This window comes from Dermacentor silvarum, chromosome 7 (assembly GCF_013339745.2).
Source record: "Dermacentor silvarum isolate Dsil-2018 chromosome 7, BIME_Dsil_1.4, whole genome shotgun sequence".
Lineage (NCBI taxonomy): Eukaryota > Metazoa > Arthropoda > Arachnida > Ixodida > Ixodidae > Dermacentor > Dermacentor silvarum.
Window position 1 is genome coordinate 10,201,917 of NC_051160.1, and position 26,342 is coordinate 10,228,258.

Here is a 26,342-nt window from a genome sequence, read left to right on the forward strand (position 1 = left end):
CTTTTTTTCCTCATCTGGAATCTTTTAATCCCATTCTCCATCCCTATACAGAGTAGCATGACAGCGGCTGTATACGCGCCGGCAAAAACCTCTGTTTTTCTAATAAAGAGTCTATCTCTCTCTCGCATGATTGAAATTTACTGAAAGGCTTTGTATGAAATTTGGCACACATATAGACCCTTTTCAGGCGATCCCGTGTGCGCCGTCATGTTTGTTCACGTCGTGGCCCGTCCATTGCTTGCCTCTGCTGCCTCCGTGTTTACAATGGATGTGCATGACGTCCCTGTGCGGCTCAGAAAACCTCTGTTTCGGCGGATATCGCAGGCGGTTGCTGGGTGAACGCACCTTTGGCCACAGCTTGAGAGGAAATGTAACCGCTTTCGGAACTCGTTACGCCTTGTCCAAGCAGTGCAAGCAGCGTACGTATACGGTGCTTGCACTAGAAGCGAGGCTAGAAATGTATTCCAAGCTGTGTCAACTTTCCGCTTCTGAATTAAATCTGGACTAGCGTCTTTTGTTCTAAGTTCTTTATTTGCCAATCACTTTGAAGCAGCGGCTTTTCATGTTTTTGACTCTGTAACTTTCCCCAGTGCGGTAACTTTTAGATTGTTTATTTTCTGCCTAATCGATCGCGGATGTGCTCAGTTGCGGTAAACGTGTTTTTGCCGCGCACACCAGGCTTGGTACGTAGATATTCTGTACTTTGTAGTAGCTTGTAGCAAAGAGGTATTATTGCTAGCCACCGATTAATCAGTGGATCATCCCGAAAAGTTCGAACATTTGTGTGCTGTCGGTGCAATCCGTCATCCATGCTTCGGCACATTGATTCGAGAGTGCGCTCATTCACTTATTCATTGATACGTGGGCGATAGGGTGGGCCGAATATTATGTGCTGATTTGGGGTGCATGACTGTAGGATATCCTGCGATAAATATACTATACTTTATATGTCACTTTGCAACGAGCGGTACTCACTCTTGCCGACGTTCCTGGGTTGAAGCCCTTTCTTTGGAGATAGCGATATCACGCTGGCGGATGAGTTAATTTTCTTTTTATCCTAGAGGTAAGCCTTGCATTGCGGAGGGCCGGCAACACAGGCAGTCTTTGTGTAGCAGAGGTAAGTGAATTTGGCCAGACAGATTCATTCCATTCTTTAACATGCCACTCACTCTTCGTGCAGCGAACTACTGCACACGTCTTCCATCTACCGTTCCACATTTTGAAGCATGAATGGAGTATAGTGCGTCAATGACCAATCAGTTGAATTTCCGACAGCTGATCGCACAGAAACAGGGCAGAAGCGGCAATGTTTTCGCATTCGCGCGCTTTCGATTTAGGGAACGCGCGGTGCGCCGCCGAAAGCGCCATCTCGTTTCTCTAGACAAAACTACTCTGTGGTGGTTTTTGGATAGTCAGGGGGAACGCCGAGACATGGCGATAGTGTTGCGCGGAGGACTTCAGACCGTAGATTGTAGTTGCTGGATAGTGGAATAGGTGGCAGCTCTCGGGGGAACTGCTGTAAAGCCCCTGGAAAACTGCTGTGGCGGGGAGGTTGTGCGGTGTAGGTAAAGCCGTGGAGCGATACACTAAGCTGTGCATAAACAGTAGAAGGTGGGGTCATCGAAGGCGAGTCGTCAATCCTGAGAAGCTGTTAAAACGATCGGTGGACAAAGCCAACAGCCCACTGAGCGACGTTTCCGTAGCCCGGGGATGTGTAGGGGCAGAGGCACGAACAATGGGCGTCAATTTTGTTCATGCGGAATAGGGTGCGTTCGTCTAGAAAACCTATTCGACAGAAGCAGAAGTTGCGCCTGGACTCATAGGAGACAGCTGCTGAGAAGGGGGAAAAAAAATCAAGCTGAAAGGTTTAAAGGGCCCCTCACCAGGCCACATAGCAAATTTTGGTTAAACGCTGGAAGTTGTTACGTGCCCTCAAGGGAGCATCGTACCACAATAATTTTTCAAATTCGTTCATTAAATAGCATATATAACTATAAATAGCAGGGCTACAGATAACGCGACAGTTTCAGGACTGTGAGCCGTTTAAGTAATAAGGATTTGAATCCGCTTACTGCAGTTCAGTTGTTCGCGGTGTAATTAATGAGCGCCCGACAGAACAATTGCGATACAAGATTATGTGGCCACATAAAGGAGAACCAGAAAACCGGAAAAGGTCAAGCTTGCCGGTCTGCGGCTCGAACCAGTAGCCATAATTATGGAGGAAAAACCGGCAACGCCGGTGCAAGACCCGTAAGGAGGCTACCTTGCAGCCACGAGAGAAGGACTGGGAACAGTGGACTGGTTATGTAGGCGATGCAGTGTCACACAGCGTCTCACAGTACGCGCACTGTCGCTTCCATTAGCAACTTGCTGCTATGTGACGTCACGCACGCGAACAGTGCTTATAGTAGGATACAACTTAAAAAAAAAAAAAAAAAAAAAAAAAAAAAAAAAAAAAAAAAAGCTGCAGTTGGCAACGAAGGCACACGTACCGAGCGGGGTTGTGTTGCTCCGCCAGCCATTCACAGAAGCAAACAAAATCGTCGTCATGGAAGCTTTTCAAAATGGCGTCGTACTTTATACGAATGTGACTTGTCGTACTTGTACAATCCATTATAATAGACGAGTGAAAACTTATAAAATTACGCGCTTATAATTTTATTTTTGTGGTTACTGCCTTATTTAGGTAACATGGAAAGTTTATAGTACGAACTATTTGCACCCTCGCGAAGGAACACTGGCTGGCGGTTTTGAGAGCGTGGGCGGGGCTTCACTGCAAACTTAATGTTGTATCCGACTATAGATCGACAATTATTCGCTCGTGGTATGCCTGTGTCTGTGGTGTCGCTCTCGCTTCTGAAGAGAAGTGAAGTGAAGCAAAGCTTAATTTTTCTTCCGAAACAAAGCAGGTAATTGCAACGCAGCAGAAAGCTCACGGTTAATTGCTCTATGAAGTGACGAACGCACCAATCGTCTCAGAGCGCTAGTTTGCGCTGACACCAGAGAAATATGCATGCGTCTGTGGCCCAGTAAATTAAACGACTGTGCACTATAATAAGGGAGTCGATGGCACGAATCCTGCCGAAGAACACATAATATTTATTGAACAGTGCCTAAAGAAGCCGCGACCGAAACCTGCCTACGTGTCGCTAGGTGCCCGGAATGCCACAAAGAATGCTTCGCTATATATTAATAAAAGAAAGTCGCAGTTTCAGCCGAAAGGTGGAGCATCGATTGCGATAGAAAATTAGTGGACAGATATACGAAGTAAGGATAGTAGTTTCATCGTCCGTATAAACTTGTAAACATAGGCATATCGTACTAACTAAATTAACAAGCATGTTGTCAAACGCGCACAAGCAAACATGAACCCATCTCACTCGATGACCGCGGAAACTCGCTGTCAAAACGCCGTAGTGAGTAAGCGCCGCAGCAGCAGCGAGCGAATTGACCTGCGTGCCGCCGCTCGCATCAACACGAACTAAGCCGCGAAAACACAGCGCAGGGCGGACTCTGCCCTCGCCGCCGATGGCTTTCAAGATACAGCCGCCCGGGCGGGCGTGCGCGGCGTAGAATGCGCCTCACCCAGCCTCCCTTTAGGAGCGTTGCGGCGCGCTTCCGTCCCGCTTCCCGCCTTTGCGTGCGTGAGATTGAGCCGCGATCGCCGGCTCACCCTCACACGCTTTCACTTGCACATACAGCATACGGCGCGCGGCGACGATTTTATCGCCCGTGGACTTTATACGGAACCTCACGGTGACGGCGACGGCACCACCGCTGGCAGAAATGCGCCTGGAGTGTCCATATAATTGCTATCGCAATAAAAATACATTCGCGTTAAAGGAAACAGACAATGTCGCCAGCATGTCACGTTCCCAGCGCGACGACATACATTCCTAAGCACGTGGATACGAGTACCTGAACCGATGCCGCACAGCAAACCGACGATGCACCACAAGTATCCGCGAGTCATGTCCTGACACGCTGCGTTGGACGTCCTGGGCAACAACTGAACCACGACGGACAAACAAGGAGCACTCCATCCCGTGCCACGTCAAGTTCGGAAACCTTTCGTTATATTTCAGAGCTTCCTTGCGCTTAAATTTAAAAGCTTGGCTTTAACGAAGAAAGCACGCGCTGGACGGAATTCCCGGAATGCTCGTAAAACGCGCCTGAGTTCCATTAACGAGAACGTTCTATTCATTGTTCGCCCACTCTTGTGATGTGCGACGCCAACGTGAGATTCAGTGCAGCCTCGCCTACTGTACACGAGAAGTAACCTTTCTGAGACTTTCTGAGAAGAAACCTTTTATCGAGCTAAATTATAGCTCGACCATGCGCGCACTTTTCACCTGTAGCATTTGTTCCGTATCGGTATAAAGCCAGCGGAAGATGTAGGATAAATGTAGAACGTGCAAGCAACGATTAGTGCGCCACCTGCTTCAGTGGACCTCTCGATTTTGTGCAGATAGAGAAGCTATTTATTGGAGGCAGGACCGTTCCTTGGAACTTTCTCGCGAGAGCTTTCACTGGTTCAACGGCGGCCATCTTGAAAGTTTACATCGCTTCATTTTCGCGTATATATATATATATATATATATATATTAGGCCTGCCAATGCGCTTGGCAGCCCTATCATGTATTGGTGCTGATGAAACTCTTATATTATTATTATTTATTTTTATTATTATTATAGGTTAGGGTTTGGTTAGGGTTAGGGGTTGTAGGATGCGTGTAATGCGAAGTTTGTGGGCTCGGTTCTCACCGGTGACAAATTATCTTTTCGTCCATATTCATTTCCCCTTAATTATTTTCTACATTTCAAGTTCAACCACAGCTGATTACCCCTGTGCTTTCCTTGGCTTCATTGCCTGCTGGTTTTGTATGGAAGTGGTTAACAAAAATCTAGCCCCTCTGTTTCCCGTCAGCTCGTTCATATATTTTTATATACAGGGTGTTCATTTTTAAGTTTTACGGAATTTTTAGGAATCGCCTATGGCAGATAGCATAATATTTATCATTAATCTGGGTTATTCAATGAGGCGGACATTAGTAGCACGAGAAATCGAAACACATGTTCAACTAATTAACAAAAATCACCAATTTACTTCTTAGTAATTACTTTACGACACATATTGCAATTTACGAATATTGTAGCCGGTTGGAATGAATTTCCAGAATGACACCAGTTTAGAGATATACGCCATCGAACACGCCATAAAAATGCACTGTTGTTCCATTTTATTTTTTACCAAAATGCTGTTTTATACATTGAAGCACAAAAGTAACCGGAACGCCCATGCATTTTGTCTCACACTTTGGGAAATAATATCTCAAAACTGGTGTCATCCTGGAAATTCATTTCAAGTGGATGCGTCTTGCAAACTCAGCGGCTACAATTCGTAAATTGCAATATTCTGTGTCGTAAAATAATTAACTAAGAAGTTAATTAGTGAATTTTTGGTAATTAGTTGAATATGTGTTTCGATTTCTCGTGCGATTAATGTCCGCCTCTTCGAATAACCGAGCTCAACGATAAGAGTCGTACTACTTGCCACAGGCAATTTTTAAAAATACCTTAAAGCTTAATTTTGAACACCCGGTATATAGTCCAAACGGGACAGAAATATTGTAAAATACAGTGACATCCTTGACATCACAGTAACGATCACCCTGATGAAGCTGTAGCACGAAAATTGGAGCAACACAATGTCTGGTCTACATATTGAAATATATTCTCTAATAATATTCTCCGACAGCATTCGACGCCAGTATTGAACATTGCCCCGCCGAACAAACGAAAATTGTCTTGAAAGCATACCGTACCAGTTTATCAACTAATTGGATGACATATCCTCCAATGCAACGTTAATGTAGAGGTGGGCCTGACTCGTATTTCTCTAGCCAGCAGTACTTGACGCTGCTCAAACCTGTTTCAGTGGCTCAGCCGTGGAGGGAAGATACAACAGTGAGAGAGCATTCCACAACACGCCTGAAGCCGAACGAGTCGGCCCAACACGTGATCTTCAGATGAGAGCGTGTGGTATGTTTTAGTGCTCCCGCTCTGTCAGAGCCACGGCACGAGCAGCCCGAAGAAGTGCCCATCCATTAAACGCTACCGGGAACCGAATATTCATAGCCAATACGCTGAGCGTCGGATGTCACGTGTTGGGTCACGCGTGAGGCAATGCTCCCTCCCTTCGAGTTAATTTCCTTCCTCCACGCAGGGGAACAATGGTGCCCTGCTGCTGAGCGCGGGTTCGACTCCAGTGCGAGTGGAATGCAAAACGGCTCGTGTGTGCCGAGGTTTGCGTGATTGCTAAATTGTAACCAACCGGACGCCAACAGAGATTGTCTTATCAACGTAAAATTCGTAAGTTCTCTCATTAGACAAACACTTCAACGATTTGAATGCAATATGGTGCACATTTAATGTAGAAAGCGGAGTTTCGCTATATAGTTACATTTTTTTTTTTGCTTAAGATTGTCAAGGTAAAAAAAAACATTGGAGCACGGTGTTTACGAATCTGCAACTCTGAACCGTAAACAAGGAATGCCGTATTTTGAGATGCACTTGTTCAACTTGAAGCGGACGAAAATGATATATGAACTTATAGCGCACGTGAAATTGTTTCTGTGTTCTCGAGGGTTTTCGCAAAAGTGCTACTCACTAACTTGTAGTGTTTTCACAGTGCATTAAAATCTGTGAATTTTCGTTGCTTTAACTTTCACAGGTGGAATACGCAGAGTTGTGGCTTGAGTGTCTGACTGGATACATACGCTGCACCTGGCTCAGTGCATATAAATGTGTCATCAAGGCTCATGTCTCCTCACCTCTCTTTGCTCCCCCATCCTCCTCCGCAAGCGTAGGGTAGCAAATTGGACCGGGTGTAGTAAACCTCCCTGCCTTTCCTTCCTTCATTCTCTCTTTATATATATATATATATATATATATATATATATATACATACATACAGGGTGTTTCAGCGAACAGTTTCAAAAATCTTAAAGGTTGCCTGTGGCAGATAGCACAATTCTAATTCATGAGCTGGTCTACTCGAAGAGGTGGACATTACTTGCACAAGAAATTGAAATGCATAATCGAATAATGAACAAAAATTCACTAATTAAGTTTTCAATTATTTACCCGATGGCCCGTACTGCAATATACAAATTGTAGCCGTGGCGTTCGCAAGGCGGATCCACTTGGAACTAATTCTCGGCATGACACCAGTTACGAGATATTAATTCCCGAACTTTGCGAAGAAATGCATTGGCGTCCCAGTTAGGTTCTTAACAAAACGTCGCTTTATGCATTGAAGCACAAAATTAACTGGAACGCCAATGCATTTCACCGCAAAGTTGGGGAAATAATATCTCGAAACTGGTGTCTGCCTGAGAATTAATTCCAAGTGGATCCGCCTTGCAAACTCCACGGTTACAATTTATAAATTGCAATATGGGCCATCAGGTAATTGTTAAAAAACTTAATTAGTGAATTTTTGTTGATTAGTCGGTTATGCATTTTAATTTTTTTGTGCAAGTAGACCAGTTCATTAACTATAATTGGGCTATCTGCCACAGTCAACCTTAAATAAATTTTGAAAGTGTACGCTGAAACACCCTGTATATATAACACCCTGCAACGCCAGTGGAGTGGTTCTTCATCGCGCCAGCATTGTGAGACCTATAGAACCTACATATCAGAACAGGGACCTATAGGAGCTTAAAGGTAAAGCTAAAACCTGCTATTGCGCTCAGTGATTCAACCTTTGGGTGAAACAGACCATATACGTACACATTTCTTTAGTTTTGTCAGGAATTCTATATATATACATCAAAGGAAGCGATTCTGTACCAATTGGTGTCTGGTCAGAGTGTGCGCGCGCGGCTACGAACAGCTTTGACATTCTCGAATATACGCAAGCGCCAACAGTTTACCTTGCAGCTTACGCTGAGTCATGTATAAATAGCGGACGCACTTGACCCGAGAGGTCGGATAGGCACAGTGGCACATACGGACGTTGTTGCACACACCCAATGGTACAAGTCGTCTATTCGGGCACAGACCCGGCCTGTGGCGCATGCTCAGTGGCTCAAGTTGTGGCATGAAAGAGGTCAGATACAAACATACAGCAGTGTGGATAAAGCTTCCCTAATGTGACGCGCTTTCCTAGCGCATTAGCCCCGTTTACATGGATACGATGCGCTAGAAAGTTGATGCGATGCGATGCGCCAGTTGTCGCATTCATGTAAACGCGGCTTAAGACTGCTAATCGCATTCGAAGTTGGCAGTTTCGTCTAAAGGGTGTAGCACTGACACAGTAAGGCTTAGCTCAATGATTCGAAGGTTACGGCACATTAGCACCGAGCCTTTGTTCGACAGTTAGTCTGCACGCTTTGTTACAAAGCTTCCGCCGCGGCTGCAGGCTAAGGCGTGTATCTAACTTTATGTTTCATCAAAACTAATACGAACACAAGATGAGAAGGCATTTTTAATAACAGTTTCTCTCACAGGGAAAACATTTAAAACTAGTTTTTGTTTCGAAATTGCAATAAATTGGCAAATTTGTAATTTATACCAATTTCTGAGCGCCGGTGGCACTCGAGCAGCGATTCCTTGTCGGCGTTGTGGCGCGAAATGATGGTGAAGAAGCAGTAAAAATTGCGAGGACGCTTAAGCTTCGCTTGTAGCGGTGGAACGCGATAGCATTCAAAAATCCCTGACTACTTTTCACGCTTCCCGACAACTGCAGCTGAAGCAACCGTAATGGTTACCGGGAAACACTAGCGGCGAACTCTATGCACGAAGGCGAGCTTTCTGGTAGAAACGCGGCCTCTTGCGATGCCGGCCTCTTGCGATGCCGGAGATAGTGCACAGCCGGGCCAAAACCAAAAAAAAAAAAAATACAGAAGAAAGAAAGAAATTGCATAATTTTAAGGTTTCCGTTTTTGTTTCGTACTTTTAGTATTTCAGTCTGAGAAGACGTAACATAATAGTCATGCGCTGTGGGTGTTTTGTTTCATGACATTTGTTTGCGGATTGTCATTCTCAAAATTCCGAGGAATAGCTTTGCCAAGAATACAAGACAAGGTATGAGCAACATTAATGATAGAATGGTGTGGCATACCTAAATATATTTGGAGGGCGTGCGTGGTTGGGGATGATTTTCTCGGCCGCGGGCGCCAAAGCCGACACCGACGCCGGATTGGACCTCAAAGAGGTGCGAGGTAATGCTAATGCATTAATCTCGCATTTATCCGGTTAAATCGCCATTGAATTTTTGTCCCCTAATATGTTTTAATGAGCACATATACAGGTAATATTCATACACATGAATTTATTCATCTGCATCTCAACGTCTACTATGAAACTTGCGCCGCCGGTGGCTCTCCACTAACCCTGCTTCTCCGTTTCGATTCTCCTCCGTACCGGATGGATGGAGGGATACTATGAGGGTTTCCCTTTGAAACGGGGCGGTGGGTCGCGCCACCAAGTTCCTTTTCGTATTTTGGCTAATGTCCTATATGTAAGTTTAGACAGACAAAAATTACCAGCCTCAAACTTTCTGAACCACTATTGGGAACGTTGTTTCTGTACGCCTCCGTTTTTAACACGAAAGTGTTTTATTCCGGGGTCCACCAAGACTTCACTGACGTATTTCCGTCACGGAAATACGTCATAGAACATAATACAAAGAAAGAAACCAGAAGAAAAAGTTCCACAAACACGCAAAATTTGGAAATCGAACCCACGACCTCTCGGTCCGCGACGGTAGTTCGCCGAGCATTTAACCCATTGCGCCACAAACGCATTTGCAGAGAGCTACACAGACGCGCCTTATATATCTAACACTCCTCCGTGTACCCGCGCTCTTGCTCGGGGCGGTGTCGCCGCCTACGAGCAGAAAAGAGAAGTACTGCATTATGACACTAAAGCCCGGGATACATGGAGCGAACTTTCTCGACGAACTTCACACGTCAAGTAACGACGCGGCGACACGACGCAGGATGTTTGCTGTGTTGCAATACATGCGGCGAACGCCGCCGCGCGTTGGCCGCCGTGTTGGCGGCGGTCCCGGCCGCCCGCTTCGAACTGAATTTGGCGTTGTCCTTGTAGAATTCACTTAGTTGGAAGCAAATGACTGCGTAAACGGCTTTCGCTTAGTCTCAGGCCGCTTCGACGACAGAGTATTATGGATAACCTTGAGTAGTTTTCGAGATCGCTTCTCGTTTCGAACGCGTCTAAGCCTAGCGAAAGATGATGATGATGATGATGATGATTTATTGGCATCCCCTTTGAAACGGGGCGGCGACAAATAGTCACCTAGCCTGCTTGATTTAATCAGGTATACTATACATGTTCTTTATCTTGCATTTTTGTATACCTATCATTATTTTTCTTTTTCAAAAATTTACCTTGTACCGCTGCCTATGATTTAAGAGATCAGGTCGCATCCATCTTTTCCCTACTTTTTTTCCACCAGTACTCTAATCGTCTCTTGCTGATCTCTACGGCTGATCTGTTTATGTTTCCTTCCACTTTAAACCCAAGCGCTTCTGGGAGTTGCACGTTACCTACGGTTCTCGCTGGGTGGATCCCGTCGCATTCCATTAGGATGTGCTGAGTGGTCTCTGGATCTTTACTGCAGCATACACATGTCTCATCTAATTCCGAATATTTGTTCCGATATGTTTTCGTCCTTAGGCAACCGGCTCGAGCCTCAAATAGCAAGGCACTGCCCTTTGTGTTATCGTACAGATTTTCCCTTCTAATTTCTTTCTTCTCATTCTTGTAAATCTCCATTGTCCTTTTCGTTCCATTCTTTGCATCCAATTCACGGTCTCTATTTCTCTCACTTTCTTTCTGATGACCCCTGGTTGTCTATTTACAGTTTCGATTATCCTGTACTTGGTTGCCAACTTCCTTGACCTCTTCCTCCATTCTGTGTCCACGCTTTTCATGTAGAGATACTTGTGCACTTTAGCTGCCCATTTATTTTCATCCATGTTCCTGAGCCTTTCTTCAAAACTAATTTTGCTTTGTGCTTCTCTGACTTCAAAAGAGGCCCAACCCATGTCTCCATGCACTGCCTCATTTGTCGTATTACCGTGTGCTCCCAAAGCCAACCGGCCTACTGATCTTTGGTTAACTTCCAAACCCGCCAATATATCCGATTTTAAGCATATCTTTAGCAGCTTTAAGCAGAAATATCCGATGCCAGCGCCATCTATCGGGGAAGTCGGGAGATAGGCATGACGACAGCATGTGGCCTCTGAGATCAGAAGATTTCTGTTGAAGGTTGTTGTAGAGAGCTTGCACTGCTTGTCTGTTTCCTCGCAGATCAGCGGATATGGGATGTACAAATACAACGCGATTCCTGAGAGATCATACTAGGAACTACTCAATCGGTGCAGAGACATGCAGACACGGCAACACCAACGCGATTGCAGACGACGCGAAAAGGCGCGCGCGCGCGAAACACCAGCATGCATTGCGACCGGAACTAGTGCCTCCTGATTGGCTGTCGTCCACCGCTGCGCGCTAGACGCTTCCGGCGGCGGCGTTCGCCCGACGAAAATGTTTGGACAGGCAGATCGGCTGCGGACGGCAAATTTCTTGACGCCGGCCGTCGGACGTTCGCCGCCCGACGAAGTTCTTCGCTCGGACGCCGGTTATTCGCTCCATGTATTCCGGCCTTAACGCGCACCGACAGTGAACGCTTCGGTGGTCTCAGCACTACGACGCCTCGATGCCAGCATTCGAAGGGACGCTGGCATCAAGAAGCACTACCAACGCCACCTAGGTGGCGTTCACCGTACTCAGCACAGCGGAGCGTGGCCTCCGCAATTAGCTCTGAAAATGTTTCTGAAGTTGATCGCGGAGGCTGCAATTACGACGCGCTGTACGCGCTGATTTGACTCGGTGACGATTCAGTTACGTGCTTTGTCTTGCGCGTTGTATTAGTGTGTCAGTTACGTGCTTCGTCTTTCGCGTTGTGCTAGCGTGTGCAGCGTAGTGCAGCTTCCATATGCACGACGGTTGCTCATGGTCATCGACGTTGGTAGTCGTGATGGAGGAGACGTGCCACCAGGCGTCAGCGTGGGTGCATCAACGCCTAAGGGCGCTTTAGCCACAAAACACCAATAGACATTATATATCAATGTGCAATAAACATTACACTACTTCTGTGAAGACACGTTTCACTTTCGTGTTCTATACCGATTCCTATATAAGAGGGATCAACCACATTTTTTTGTGGTCTCCGTACTTTTTGCCACCAAACCTCCAATCGCCTTTTAGTAGTATCTACTGCGGACATGTTTACTTTTCCCCTGCAATCGCTGAACTCAAGGGCTTCGAGGAGACCAGCGGGGCCTAAGCCGACAGGTGGGCAGTTATCTTCACATTATAATAAAACATGTTCCATCGTTTCCCAAGCGTTACCGCAGCAAGCTCATGCTTCTTCTTCCTTGGTGTGCCTCGCTTTATAATTACGCGTTCTAAGGCATCTTGATGTCGCTTCGAAAACAAAGAGCTTCCCTTTTAATTGTCATGAATTGCTTCTTTCCGGATTTCGTTTTTAGCTTTTAGGTAGTTACTCATAGCCGATTTCTTTTCCATTGCCGCCACCCACGAAATTGCCTCTGTCTCTCTCTTTGCGTTTAACGTTCTTTGTTGCCGCATTGCTTACTAAATCGGTCACATACTTGTTGGTAAAATTCCTAGTTCTTTTCCTCCACTTTGAGCGCAATGCAGGGCCGAACTCTGGGGTGCCTACATGCATAAAACGGCGTGGCATGTAGGCTCCCTACCGAACTCGGGCACTTCCCGCCTCCTGGCGGAAGACGCAGCAGTTAAGTTAGATGACACTTGGTGTCTCTAGGACAAAGACACTCACAACCCACCCCAACTATAACGTGTTTGCGGATAATTATACTAATATTTATTATCTCCTTTGGTTGCCAAATATTGCTACTTGTTCTCGGCATAGGGAGGAGCAATAAACTTTTATTGTAGAACCAGCACTTTATGATGGCCGGGCCTAAGCCTCCCATGAGGGGACGTCGAGGGCTTGCCTCGCCGCCGCCTCACGGGAGGCTTAGGCCCGGCTTGGTCGTCGAGGGCGGAGCTCCGCAGAGCCTCACGCAACCTCGACGAGAGGGTAGTGGTGCTAATGTGTGTGTGTACTGTGCTGGGCACTTCCACAGCATATGCGGAAGCGTAGCCGGGTGAGTGCCACAGCACCGGCAATTGCATGGGGGTGTATATACTGTAAGCTTCACCCGCCCGCCTCCACCTTATATTCTCGGCTTAGTCACAAATCATTTATTGCTATTTTCATGTTCAATGAGACATCTACAAGTCACCTAACCGACCGCTTTTTTTGCTAGGAGTGGTTACAAGATAGCTAGATCTGACATACGCCAACCCCATCTGAAGACTGCTAAGAAGACCTTGTCTTTAAACATCTGACAGAAACATTGACAGTAGCATTGAGCTCCAACTCCTGGGGTGGTGCTATATATATATATATATATATATATATATATATATATATATATATATATATATATATTGTTACGGGGAGAAAAGACGCTTGACAATATATTTACAAAATATATACAACGGGCAGGAGACAGGCATACAAGATGAAGCCCGTGCGCGCGACTATCGGCGATCGTCGTCTTCGTCAGTCCTGTCATCATCGTTCGCTACTGCAGCGCCTCGTAGCATCGACCCCCGGCGGCGAAGGCGCTGTCCCGGCGCCTGGTAGGTTCGAGTGATATCGCTTCAGTCGAGAGACGTGACCGATATCATAGGAGGATCGTGGTGTGGAGGTATCGAGAGGTTGTATCTCGTAGGCCACGCCTGTCACTTGACGCAAGACACGGTACGGGCCTGAATAGGACGAAATCAGCTTCTCACAAAGACCAACTCGCCGTGCTGGATTCCAAAGAAGCACGATGTCACTAGGGTTAAAGTGGGCATCGCGGTGATGAGCGTCATATATGCGTCGTTGCTTTTCCTTGGAAGTGGTCCGACGAAGGCGTGCAATCTCACGTGCATCTGCAGCGGTAGATATGTCATCACGGGCATATTCTGACGTTGTATCGAGAACGGCTGGGATGATCGTGTCAAATGGTAGTATGGGGTGTCGTCCAATATATGCCGGTGTGTGGGTGCGATATGTTGACGCGACGGAACAAGCAAGGCAACTGTTGCTTGGCAGAAGGAACGGCGATCTGGTGTCTCACAACATTTTGTGTACAGGGTACCCTCAATACCACGGCGCTGGCATCGAGGCACCCTATACGCCGGCGTAGAGCCACATACAGTAACTCTACGGTGGCTATAGAGGAGAGCCGCCTGTGGCGTTGACGGTGTGCCCACTTCGCTTCGTAGCTGCTTGCAGCCAAACGCACTCCGCGTCTCTACAGACACACTAACCTTTGCGCGCACGAGCGGCGCACGCTCCGACCATTTCGGGAGAGCACTACGAATGCATCAGCGCCAACGGCGACGGCGTGATCGCGCCTTGAGCGTCTGTATGATCGCTATCGCTATAAAAGGCGTCTAACACTTTGTGATGAGTGAAAACGTCTCAAGGTGTCGCCTACCACCGTTGTTTTTCCATCCATGTCTCAGTTAAAACGGCACTCCGTGAAGGACGTCATGCGGTCAAGCTAAACCTCGCGTCGGCCTGCATTGCAGTAGCACTGCTTTTGTGTGAGTCTTTGTTTTATAGCAGGGGGGGGGGGGGGGGGGTGAGTTGGCAAATAGGGCCTCAAGGACAACAGTGCACTGAAACACGGCGCAAAATTCCGTAAGAATAGAAGGAAAGGGCTTGATACCTCGCAACGCTTCGCGGTGACTAAGGCTGGAATATCCGCCGCTAAACTCTGTGCTGACGCGATCCTCGTGACTGATCGCAGATGTGCGTTGGTCATTCTTGAAAGCATCGACGACTTGTTCATGTTTATCGTAGAAAATATCTGCTCACATAAATGCGTGTTCCCAAACATGGCGGATATTCCGCAGCTTGCTTACACAATGTCCGTTCATCAAGGAACTTTAAAAAAATCAGAGCCCTTCCAGTACTGTGAAGATGGACGCCAGCGAAGCTGGGACTATGGTGGGTCTACTATAGTGAATATTGCTGTAGCGAATATTGCTATAGCGAATTTATATGTTATTATTATTACATTATTGACTGTATTGAGCGCCTTCGGCATGTTCGTCAAAGAGCAAAGCCACCGGCGTCTTGGTTTCGCCAGGCCCGATGGCCAAGTAGCGCATTTGCTGCGCCAAATCCGCCCCATCGTCACAGACTAGCATATGAGCCACCGCGTTCATAGCGGCGGCACACTGCACGGCATCGTCAGGATCGTGACGTCAGGGATCCTGGAAGATGTGGTTAAACGAGCGTCCGTCCCATAGCGAGCCCAAAGGGTAATTGCTGATAACAGCGCTAGCGCGATCTCTACGTCACGAGACAAAGGGGCACAACGATTGGTGGGACGTCCACCGCCGAGCATCGCCGCACTTGTGAAAGAAGCATCGGTGGTGGCGAGGGCCATGCCATCATCCACTTTATTTATTTATTTTCAATACTGCTGCTCTCAGCTTAGAGCATAACAGGAGGGCAATACAATATACGAAACGTTTACAAAACAAATATGTAAACAAATGTAGGAAAAGAGAGGTTACAGTAACGCATTACAACAACAAATACTGGTTACATGAATAGACAGTGAACATCACTCTAGTGTGACTAAGATTTAACAATATTGATGGCCTAAAGTAACAATTTCACAAAATATTAAAAAAGTAAAGGTATGCCATCTGGTTGGGACAATTCTAGTTTTTGTTGCCTTCAATTTTATTTGCGAATTCAGAGAACGATTTGGTGTTTGTGATAGATGGCTGCATTTGGTTCTATTCTCTCATGGCAAGCGGAAAGAAAGAATGTTTGAGTGTTTCATTACTGTAGGAATATTCCATTAGTTTGTTTGCATGGATTTGGCGCGTAGGTCGAGAGTCGGAAAACGAAGTGTATTTCGACGCGTCTATCTTGAGGTTGTTGTGAAGGATCTGGAACAAAAATTTGAGGCGGGCTTCTTTCGCTCTATCTGCTAGCGTTTTTAGATTAGATGCGGTAAGAAGATTAGAGGGTGAATATGTGCACCTGTACCTGTTATGTATAAATCTTATGGCTTTTCTTTGCACTGCTTCCAGTTTGCTTAAGTTAGTCATTGTATGCGGAAACCAAACCACGCCGGCATATTCTAAATTCGGCCTTATGAATGTCTTATAGGCGAGTAGTTTAATTGGAGTAGGTCGCTAGTTTTAGGCACCTTTTAAGAAAAAATAACTTACGTAGTGCTGCTGCGGTAATGCTATCGATGTGCGGCGTCCATTTAAGGTCTGCAGTAAGTGTCACACCTAAATATTTATGTTTGTTTACTTTAGTCAGCACGGTGTCATTGACTGCATAAGCGAAGTGAGAAGGATCTTTTTTGTAGTGATGGTAATTATGGCGGATTTTTTTACGTTAGTTGTCATCTGCCACAGCTCGCACCACTCAGATATTGCGTGGAGGAATGCAATCAGGGCAAAGTGGTCTGCATGACTGTTGATTTCCCGGTAAATAACACAGCCATCGGCAAAAAGTTTAATGTTGGAATCTATGTTCGTTGCGATGTAGTTAATATAGATTAAGAATAACAACGTCCCAAGGACTGATCCTTGCAGTACACCCGATGACACAGGAATAGTTTGTGATGTAACGTGTTCAAAGAATACAAATTGTTTCCGATTAAGCAAAAAGTCCCTGATCCAAAAAGGTAATTGGACTGTTACATAAAGCAGCTTCAAGTTGGACAATTAATTTCTATGGCTTACACTATCAAAGGGTGTTGAGAAATCTAGTAGAACCATATCTGTTTGACTGCGGTTATTCAGGCTACAAGCAAGGTCATGTACAACTTTGACAAATGTCCTAAAGCATAGCTTGCGGGAAACCGCCACGCATATGGAGCCGAAAATTCTTGATCTACTTCCGGTCTATCTATCTACTTCCGTTGCCGGACGCGATCTCCTGGAACCTAGCCTGTAACAGCGTCGCTGTAAAAACTTCTGTGACACCGACATCTTTAAATATCTGATTGAGCGTCTGAAAATATTCTGAACATCCTGGAACAAACAGCATCTGCTCCTTCTAGCACGTACTTCGTTATTAAAGCTCTCCCCGTAAACGGTTTGGAAGATCTAGCTATGAGCTGCTAAATTGCAAAACTTGCTCTCCTGTACAGAAAGAACACAAAAAGTGAACGACAAAAACGGTAATGTGTAGGGTTCATAGCGGCGTACAGTGGTTGCAAACATACCCCTTCTCTCTCTGAATTCAGCGTCAGAAACGTTCCAGTTACTTTCGTGCTTCAATGCATAAAACGTCGTTTTGTTAAGAGAGTAACTGGAACGCCAATACATTTCACCGCAAAGTTCGGGAATTAATATCTCGAAACTGGTGTCATCCTGAGAATTCGTCCCAAGTGTATCCGCCTTGCGAACTCCGCGGATAAAATTTGTAAATTGCAATATGTGGGCCATAAGGCGATTAGTTAAAAACATAATTAGTGAATTTTCGTTAATTATTTCACTATGCATTTCAATTTTTGTGTGCACGTTATGTCCGCCTCTTCGAGTAGACCAGCTCATGAGCTAGAATTGTGCTATCTGTCACAGGCTACCTTTAAAAAATTTTGAAAGTGTTCGCTGAAACACCCTGTACGTAGGTAACTGTGAATGAAACTCCGTATGATCCACTGCATTCTTGTATGCGCTGCATTACTTCACACCTCGGTAGCATCGACTGCATAGTTTTGGCAACTCGGTCTCACGACACGCTCCATACCACTCAAATAAAAGAAAAAAAAAATCACGCCAGCCACCCAGTTGTTCGCCCGATATTGTCAGCTGCACCAACACCGCAACCACCTGCTCGTCTTTTGTCAGGCGCTCTGCGAAGCGCTGTTCTGTTCATAAAGAAATGGAACAACCACGTTATCGCTTTGCTCTTTTCTTGACGCCCGCAGCGTCACCTAGCGTGCGCCTTCCGTCTCGTCTGCATACACTGTTTACATGCAGACGGCTGCTTTTCTTCCCTTGCGAACGACGCATGGATAACCGAGAAACTAGATAGTGAGGAAACGCTCGCAGCAGGCTATGATAGAGACACGCACCGCGAAGGGAAAAATGAAAACAAAAACGATAATAATCGGGTTGGCTGCATCTGTGGGAAGTCGACGAGAGACCGGTGCCAAAACTAAACAGAAATAAACGCAATGAGTCGTCGGAAACCCACGAAGAACGCTCGTAAATTGGACACGGCTCGTTGCCGAGGTGCGAAATAGCGGCGCGGCCCCCATACGCCTCGTCTATCCGTCTGGTGCGCGTGCATCCGTTCGTCTGCTAGTTTGACCCGACATGCGCGTGTATTCGAGCCGATCCAATCCGATCCATCCATCCATCCATCTGGTCATCCATCCATCTGCCCCGCAGCAGCTAACACCTCGATAGGCGGGGAGAAAAGAAAACATGAACAAACGGTTGCCGAGAAACAATCTGCGTCTCACTCGGGCCGGTGCTAAGTTGCCGTCGGGAGCTTCAAAACGTGTGGTGCCGTAATGCGAGAGAAAGGACGTGCGGAGAACGCGCGGGTGACGTTTGTTGGGGGCGGCGAAGAAGTGCGGAGGCGTTAGCTCGCAGCACAAACAACAACAACAGCGACAAGCGGCTCTTCGGTGCAGAGCCGCTGAGAAACAATCTGCGACTCCTCACAGTCGGGTACCGTAGCATGCACTCACTCGGCTTCAACCGTTGAGTGCCCCTCGAAGCGTCCCTTTGCCGTGAGGCTAAGGAGGATGGCTGCGTGCAGGTGGAGGGAGGAAAGACGACAGTGCCGCCTGGCGTCGATCGGCCGCAGCTTCGGTGATCCATTATCGGGCTGGCACGTGATTGACACCTGGTCGCGACGTTTAACACCTCAGCTCGAACACCTTTCTGACGGACGAGCTCTTTTCGTTCCTTCCCTGCGTCTGTCTCTTCTTGCTCTATTTTCTTTCTTTCTTTCTCTCTCTCTCTCCCGCCGCGTCACTCTGGCGCGAAGTGTAGGCGGCGTGCTTGTAAGCGAACGCGTGTAGCGCTTTACTGTTTCTCGATAGTGCTCGGGGGGAAAAAATCGAAAAGAAACTTTGCAGAAGCGTTGTAGACAGCAACTCTACAATGATGGTTGTCGGCGGAGGGATGTAGCGGAAACGACATCCGGCCACCATCCAGCTTATACCGAGATTTTTCCCGTGAGATTATTCGTAAATTTCTATTGCGCTTACTTATTTTTCGGACGATTGCGTAGTTCTCGAGGGAACACTCTGAAGGCGGTGTATCATACCACATTTCGATGACACATAAGGCGATGCGTATATACTGTTTAGTTTCGTACATAGCGTTCGCCGCAAGCGCTTCCCGGTAAAGATTACGGTTGCATAAGCTGCAGTTGCCGGGAAGCGTGAGAAGCAGTCAGGGACCTTGAATGCTATCGCGTTCTACTCTTATAGGCGAAGCTTAAGCATCTCCCAGGTTTTTCGCTGGTTCATAACCGTGAAGCGGAATAATGGCGCACAGGAGCCATGGGCAGTGATTATCGTTTTTCGCTCTGCACTTTGTTTAGTGCACGCATTGTGGCCTAGAAAGTCATCACTACCCGCTTCGGGAACGGGTGGTGCGATTGACCATATATTCGTCAGTGGACTCTAGATGCCGAACGTTTCTTTGGATGTTTCCTACACCTCGACTCGCGTGCCGCTTCGGACCGTTGTGCCAAGTCAACAACAGCATCAGTGACAAGAACAAACTCGAGAAGATGCGAGGCATGAGTTCGTTCGGTGCATCGTTCTCCATTAATGATACGGCGCCCGTCAAACCATATGAAATCACGTTAGTTTAACTCGTATCGACGATTACGAGCACCGACATTTCTGACAGTCCGCAACGTGAGGAAACTGTCTCTTCTGAGGGCACCTAACAATTGTGCAGTGCATAAGACCACTATACCATTTCGTGTAAAGGGAGTTGTCTTCGTCTGCAGTTTTCCACAGAGGACTTGTCTTCGTCAGCCAACGTTTCGAGTGGATAGCGTACCTTAATCATTGAAAACCGCGTGTTTCCAGAGCGACTATAGACAGGATATGTGGCGGCACACAAATAACGTATACACAGTGCCAGTTTATAGCGTTGTGTGCTTTCACACGTGCCTTTTAATCACGCTGCAAATACTGGGTTTTCGCGAACGACACAGCACCAACTAGCCCGGCAACAAATTATGTTCGTCTTCCTTAGCCCAAACAATTCTACTAGCCCCGATGAAGACAAATTTCCTTGTCGAAACGTTTATTAGCTCCGGCCTGATTTTTTCCTGCCATTGTTGATTAGCGCAACAAACAAACGTCTATCGTATGCGTGCGGAAACACGGAATCACCACGTAAGCCACACTCCCTGGGACAGGCCCGGGGAACTCCAAATGTGGCGTCTCTTTCTCAGTCCGTCTTGGAATACCTTTTGCCATGCGGATACTTTTCCTCGTGTTTTTTTTTCTATTCTGGTTCTCGCCATCACAGAATCGATCACTCGCATGCACGATCGACTTTTCTCATTTATTTTGCTATTTGCTTTGTCTGCCTATCCACTTATCGCCCGCCTTTCACAATGGCGGGTCTTCGCGCTCTCTTCGGCTGGGTGCAGATTAGTCGTCTAGAAAGTGCACGGGTGTTGCCCACCATCGCCCACCTCCAAACTTCACTGCCTCCTCATACAGCACCTTGGCGCCCCACCCTCTCCAACCACTTTAACTGTCATACAACGCTGGCTTACCGCGCATAGCGGCGCTAGCGTACTACAAATGCCTTGTACTCACGCCCACAACGCTGATACGGCGAACGACACATAGAGACGTCACTGTCACTGGAACGCCCCGTAACAGCTAAACGCTTACACAGGACATCGGCTCGCGGCTTACGGCTGAGCCGGCTTGAAAAAGCCCGGACGCGCGACACGTCCAGATCGACGCACGCGCGCCTCCCGCGTGCTGGGAGTGGTGTTACCTACCCACTACTGCCTTTTTTCTCCGTTAGGCGCGCCACGAGTGAGCTGTCAAAGTGGTCGAGGTGCGCCAGCCAGGAGCGTTTCGCGGTGGGTTCGGCCGCTTGCTTATCGGAGCGGATGGGTGGGCGTTGTCTTTCGGAAGGTAGGCGACGCGTCTACCGTCTTCTAATGCCCTCAAATGAGCCGCTAAAGAGAGAGAGAGAGAGAACGTAGCGGCAAGACCATTTCTCGTTTGAGTCGCGCGTGCGCTGCGTGGGTCGAAGATGTACGTGTAAGTGCCGCCCGAACAATTGACGCGCCCCGTTTGAAAAACCGCGTATTGTACACAGCGTGTGTCCATGTCTGTGCCGCTGTCAATGCCGTGTACGTATATACGAAGCTACGTGTCGTAGGCCTACAACGTGCCCCACTGTGAAGAACTAGAATGAAAGGGTGCGGTCATTTAAGGCGTACACTTATAGGACGACATCGCTTTGGGATCTGGCCTCAGTCCTTGGCTGCCGCTTTCAATAGCAATGCGCCCATAGCAATGCGCCTATACATTACTTTTGTTTTGTTTTTAGCAACGTAAGCGATTTGACGATCGGTGCATGCCAATACAGAGTGGAGGGGGGGGGGGGGGGTGGAGAGACGAACCCGTCTCCCCGATAGCATAGTTGCGGAAACGAACCGTGGAAAAGTTCCCGTACTCGCGCAACTCGCTTATCCCTTGTTAACCCATGCTATCATACTCACTGTTTGGTTTTCTTTTACTTTTTTTGTCTTGCACTGCAGTACATTTATTTACTAACTTACTGAGTTGTCTTTATTGTTCTAATACACGTTTGCACGTCGTGCATATGTTTCTGCAATTTTTAGGCTGTACGTGCACCTGGCTGGTGTTGTTTTTTCGACTTTGATAATGTCGTGAGTTTACCACTTTTACGGGTGTACTTTCTTCTATGCACCCCTTACTCAATGCTCCATGTGGGGCCTTGTAAGGTATTTTGCATATAAAGTAATAATAAAAAAACATAACATAAAACAAAACCGATAGTTATATGCATGTACGTAAACAGCTTAATTCTTAAAGAAGAGAGCGGTGTGGATCAGAGAACAAATGGGGATAGCCGATATTCTAGTTGACATTAAGCGGAAGAAGTGGAGCTGGGCAGGCCATGTAATGCGTAGGATGGATAACCGGTGGACCATTAGGGTTACAGAATGGATACCAAGAGAAGGGAAGCGCGGTCGAGGTCGGCAGAAAACCAGATGGGATGATGAAATTAGGAAACTTGCAGGCGAAAGTTGGAATACGCTAGCGCAAGACAGGGGTAATTGGAGATCGCAGGGAGAGGCCTCCGTCCTGCAGTGGACATAAAATATAGGCTGATGATGGATGATGATGAAGCAGCCTTAATGCACCCTAATCCAGCTTAATGAACCCTAGTCCTCCTTAGTCCACCTTAATCTATCTTAATCCTCCTTCATCCACCTTAATCCTCCCTAATCCACCCTAGTACTCCTTAATCCACCTTAATCCTCCTTAGTCGACTTTAATCAGACTTAGTCCACCTTAATCCTCCTTCATCCACCTTAATTGGTGGATTGGTGGGTAGACTGTGACGTAATGTTCATCCATCACTGGTCTTGACACTTATGTTAAGGAACTTACATGCATAGGCTACTGTGGATTCAATTTTGTCGACGAGATTTTTTTCTACGCACCCTGTCGACGCACGCTCTTTTGGTGTAAAAGCGTTGGCCCTGCTTTGCACGTGCCGCTGCACGTGTCCTGCGAAACGCATGCGTGTTCTCCGAAATAAAGTGCAATTAACGCACTTAATTATACGTAAGACAAGGCGAACTACGTGTATACGCACCTGTGCACTGCGCGGTCAATCACACGCGTCTTCCTGCGACCATCCTTGAACCTGACGCGAGCTTCAATCTCCCGGCTTGAGCCGGTTGCCCTGACACTGAAGTGTTTTCCTTGGCTGCATACGTAACGACCTACGCATTGTAGACGCTGTAACCACGGCAACCGATCTCAGACCGTTCTCCGTTCCTTTGTGCCGAACGATGTCGCACAGTTAGTTCATCGGTGGTAATTGACTTGAAACGAAGAAAGCAAGGGATTCGAAAAGGCGACGATGACCAAGCCAACACGCTGATCGAAGACACTCGATATGCCCTACACTGTGGACGCTGAAAACACGTAATGCGCGAATGCCTGCAAACGGTGAAACGCAATATGTCGAACACCGAGGTGACGGTGTCCGTTACTTCCAGCGTACTCCAACAGTGGGAGCAATGGACGACGTATCGCCTGACAATTACCCGCCACGCTGAGTCAGTGTCTCGTGGCATAGATTTTCCTATATACAAGAATTAACTATAGGATGCACTAGTGCTTATGGTCTGCGTGTGCTGCAAATGTGGCAGTTCAGCTGTTATGGGAATGGTGACGAATGCATAAGTTTACTCTTTAATCTTCGTCCTTGTGACTTGAAACTGCTCTGCGATTTCGCAATTGAATCATTTTCAACAAAACTTTGTGTTACGAATGCAACGACTCGCAATGGTATCGCGCGTGAGTTGACCTCGGTGGGGTTAGGAAAAATGGTTTCTTGATAATTTAGAATGACGTGGCGTTGTAAATAATCCCACAGGAACGTTCAAATTATAAGCACGATCATTATACACATTCCTGGTATTCTCCATGCCCATGGCAGCGAACGATCGCAGCGCCATTGTTCCCTGCAGTAATTTATCTTCAAACGTAGCCTCAGTGATCACAGGTGCACCGCTGCGATCTCGGAGGTACGCATGAAAACTGTACGGATCATGACGTTCTGCTCTTGATAGCGAGTTTGGGTGTTCGATTCCAGCTCACGATTGGCGGCCGCATTGCCAGAGAAATTCTAAAACGACAATGCACATAATACTGCGTGCACGCTAAGGGAGTACTTTACATCAATATTAATTTACATTATTAGATTAACCCTTTGTAACATCAGACTCCTTTAAATACTATCAAGTGACTCTGGTAACATTTAAAACGGACGCCATCACAGTGATTGTCGGTTTGGTTTAAAAATAACTGAAATTTGGGCGAGTTTGTACGTATGCATGGTTGCCTTAAAGACATCAAAGATGACGACACAAGTGAGAATGTCAGGACAAGCGCTAACATCAAACTCGTTGAAGTTTCAAGTTTGAACTTAGCGCTTGTCCTGTTATTCTCACCTGTGTCGTCGTCTTTTGCGCTATTAAGAGAACCATGTTGGCTTGGTTAAGCCAGAAAACGCAGAATAACGACAGGTGAGTGGAGACGCCGCCTAGAACTTCCCGCATCAACCCCTATGACGCCACGAATTTTTGACAGAGCGTCCGTTCTAGCTTAATTAATTATTATTCGACAAATAATTACCACATTGCATGATCAAAGAACTACGGAGTCTAACGAGTAATCGTTAAATCAGTAATCTAAAATTTAGAGAGTCAGAAGTGCCACGCACAAGGTGCTACTGGTAATGAAACCACCTCCAGCGCTAGTCGAACGAGTTCGCAGTTTTACAGTTGACCTACCGAGGAGTGGCCGAGCCCCTCCTTAAAGAAATAGAGGGGGGGGGGGGGGGGGGGGGCTTTAAGGACTGTATACTTGACAATTAGTATTTCGTCTAGATACTGCTTAGTTCACGTACATGCTTTTACTTCTACGGTCATTCACGGGACTGAAACGCCCGTGCACTTAGATTTAAGTGCACGTTAAAGAGCCCCAGGTGGTCCACATTTCCGGAGCCCCCCACTACGGCTTGCCTCATAATCAGATCCTGGTTTTGGCACGTAAAACCCCATAATTTAGTTTTTTAATTCACGGGACTGATACTATAGATAAAGCGTAAAAAAAAAAAAGGACCACGGACATCTATCTTCTCTGTACGGCCATCGGGGAGTGGTTCCTCCGTCTAAATCTCTCCAGCGATTCGGGACAGCTTCATTCGGGCCCCCGAAGCGCGTGGCGCTAATCCCCTTCCGCGGCATTCGGAGCCCATGGGGCACGCGTCGTCCGTATTAGCATACCGCAGGATCCTCGCACCTCCCTTCATTTCTTATTTCTCTCTCTTTCTGCCTTCTCCGCTGCGTACGGCGAAGCGCCGGTGTGTATCTGGGCCCGCCTTTTTTATTCATCCCACGCGCTTAATAACACTCTTTGGCTGCAGCAGCAAACAGCAGCACGAGATCTCATCCACGCGAACGGCTACACATATTGTATACGCCCTCACCCGGCGGCAGGCTTCTTCTCATAGAGGGCGTTCGTAATAGGCGAACGCGGCTGTACACCTTATTTTGTTTCTCCCCAGGTTGGTGCGCGCCAGATATAAACGCACACGGCACGCAGCGGGCCAATACCGCACCGAACCCCCATGCATCTCCGGCGTCCTTCTACACTCCTTGCCTCTACTGTGTCTACCTACGCAGTGGTTGCGGCTGCGAGATGTAATTACATCCGGGGCACTCGGCTTTCTATCTTCGCCGCATCTCGTGGCGTACACTCGTTCGCGTATACTGCGTCTTGTTCCTCGGCGTGAGCCGTCTGTAGCGCATGCGCGGACGGAGGTGGCGCGCTCTCGTTGCGACCCCTGGCGGGCGGCCATTGTTTCTCCCAGCACCGCCGTAGCCCTAAGAACCCAGACGACGATGAACCGCCGTCTGCTTGCGTGCGATGTGTGTGAGATCGGTCTTCTTGCGGGGGAGGAGTTGTGGATTGAAGAAGCAGATCCGTCCCGGTGCACGCGCGAAAAAAAGAAAAGTCAAGAAGGTACAAGCGCAGCTCCTCCCAAATCCGCGATGGGAGGATTTTCCGCAACGCCTCCCTTCGAGATCCGCCGTCGCTCCGTGGAAGGATGTCGGTTGAATCCGGGTTCGCGGCGTCCGCTAGGGGCTGCTTCTGACTCGAACATGGTGAATGCTTACCACTATAGGAAGCTTACCAGCGAGTATGCGACCGGTATAATAAATAACATGGCAAGAAAGAACGTCAAACGCAATGTCAGAGAGGCTGAGACAATGTCATGGGGGGTGGCAATGGAAAAGAAACGTGCTATGAGTAACTACGTAAGAGGAAAGAACGAAATCAGGAAAGAAACAATTTATGATAACTCATAGGAAAGCTCTTTACTTTTGAAGCGTGATC

The 26,342-nt window shown here is 47.2% G+C and overlaps 1 protein-coding gene across 3 annotated transcripts in view; it reads right to left on the reverse strand.

Annotated features, from left to right (window-relative positions):
* The window catches only part of LOC125946618 (kunitz-type U19-barytoxin-Tl1a-like), a 44,307-nt gene that overhangs the window by 3,417 nt on the left and 14,548 nt on the right, over nucleotides 1-26,342 (reverse strand). Inside the window, exon 1 of one of the 3 annotated variants that reach the window (XR_007467714.1) lies at nucleotides 3,919-4,032. The exons of 1 other annotated variant lie outside the window; for it this stretch is intronic. The gene's annotated coding sequence lies outside the window, so the exon portion shown is untranslated. Of the gene's footprint in view, nucleotides 1-975; nucleotides 1,094-3,918; nucleotides 4,033-26,342 lie in introns of those variants that run through there. One more of the 3 variants, XR_007467715.1, reaches the window with a different exon arrangement.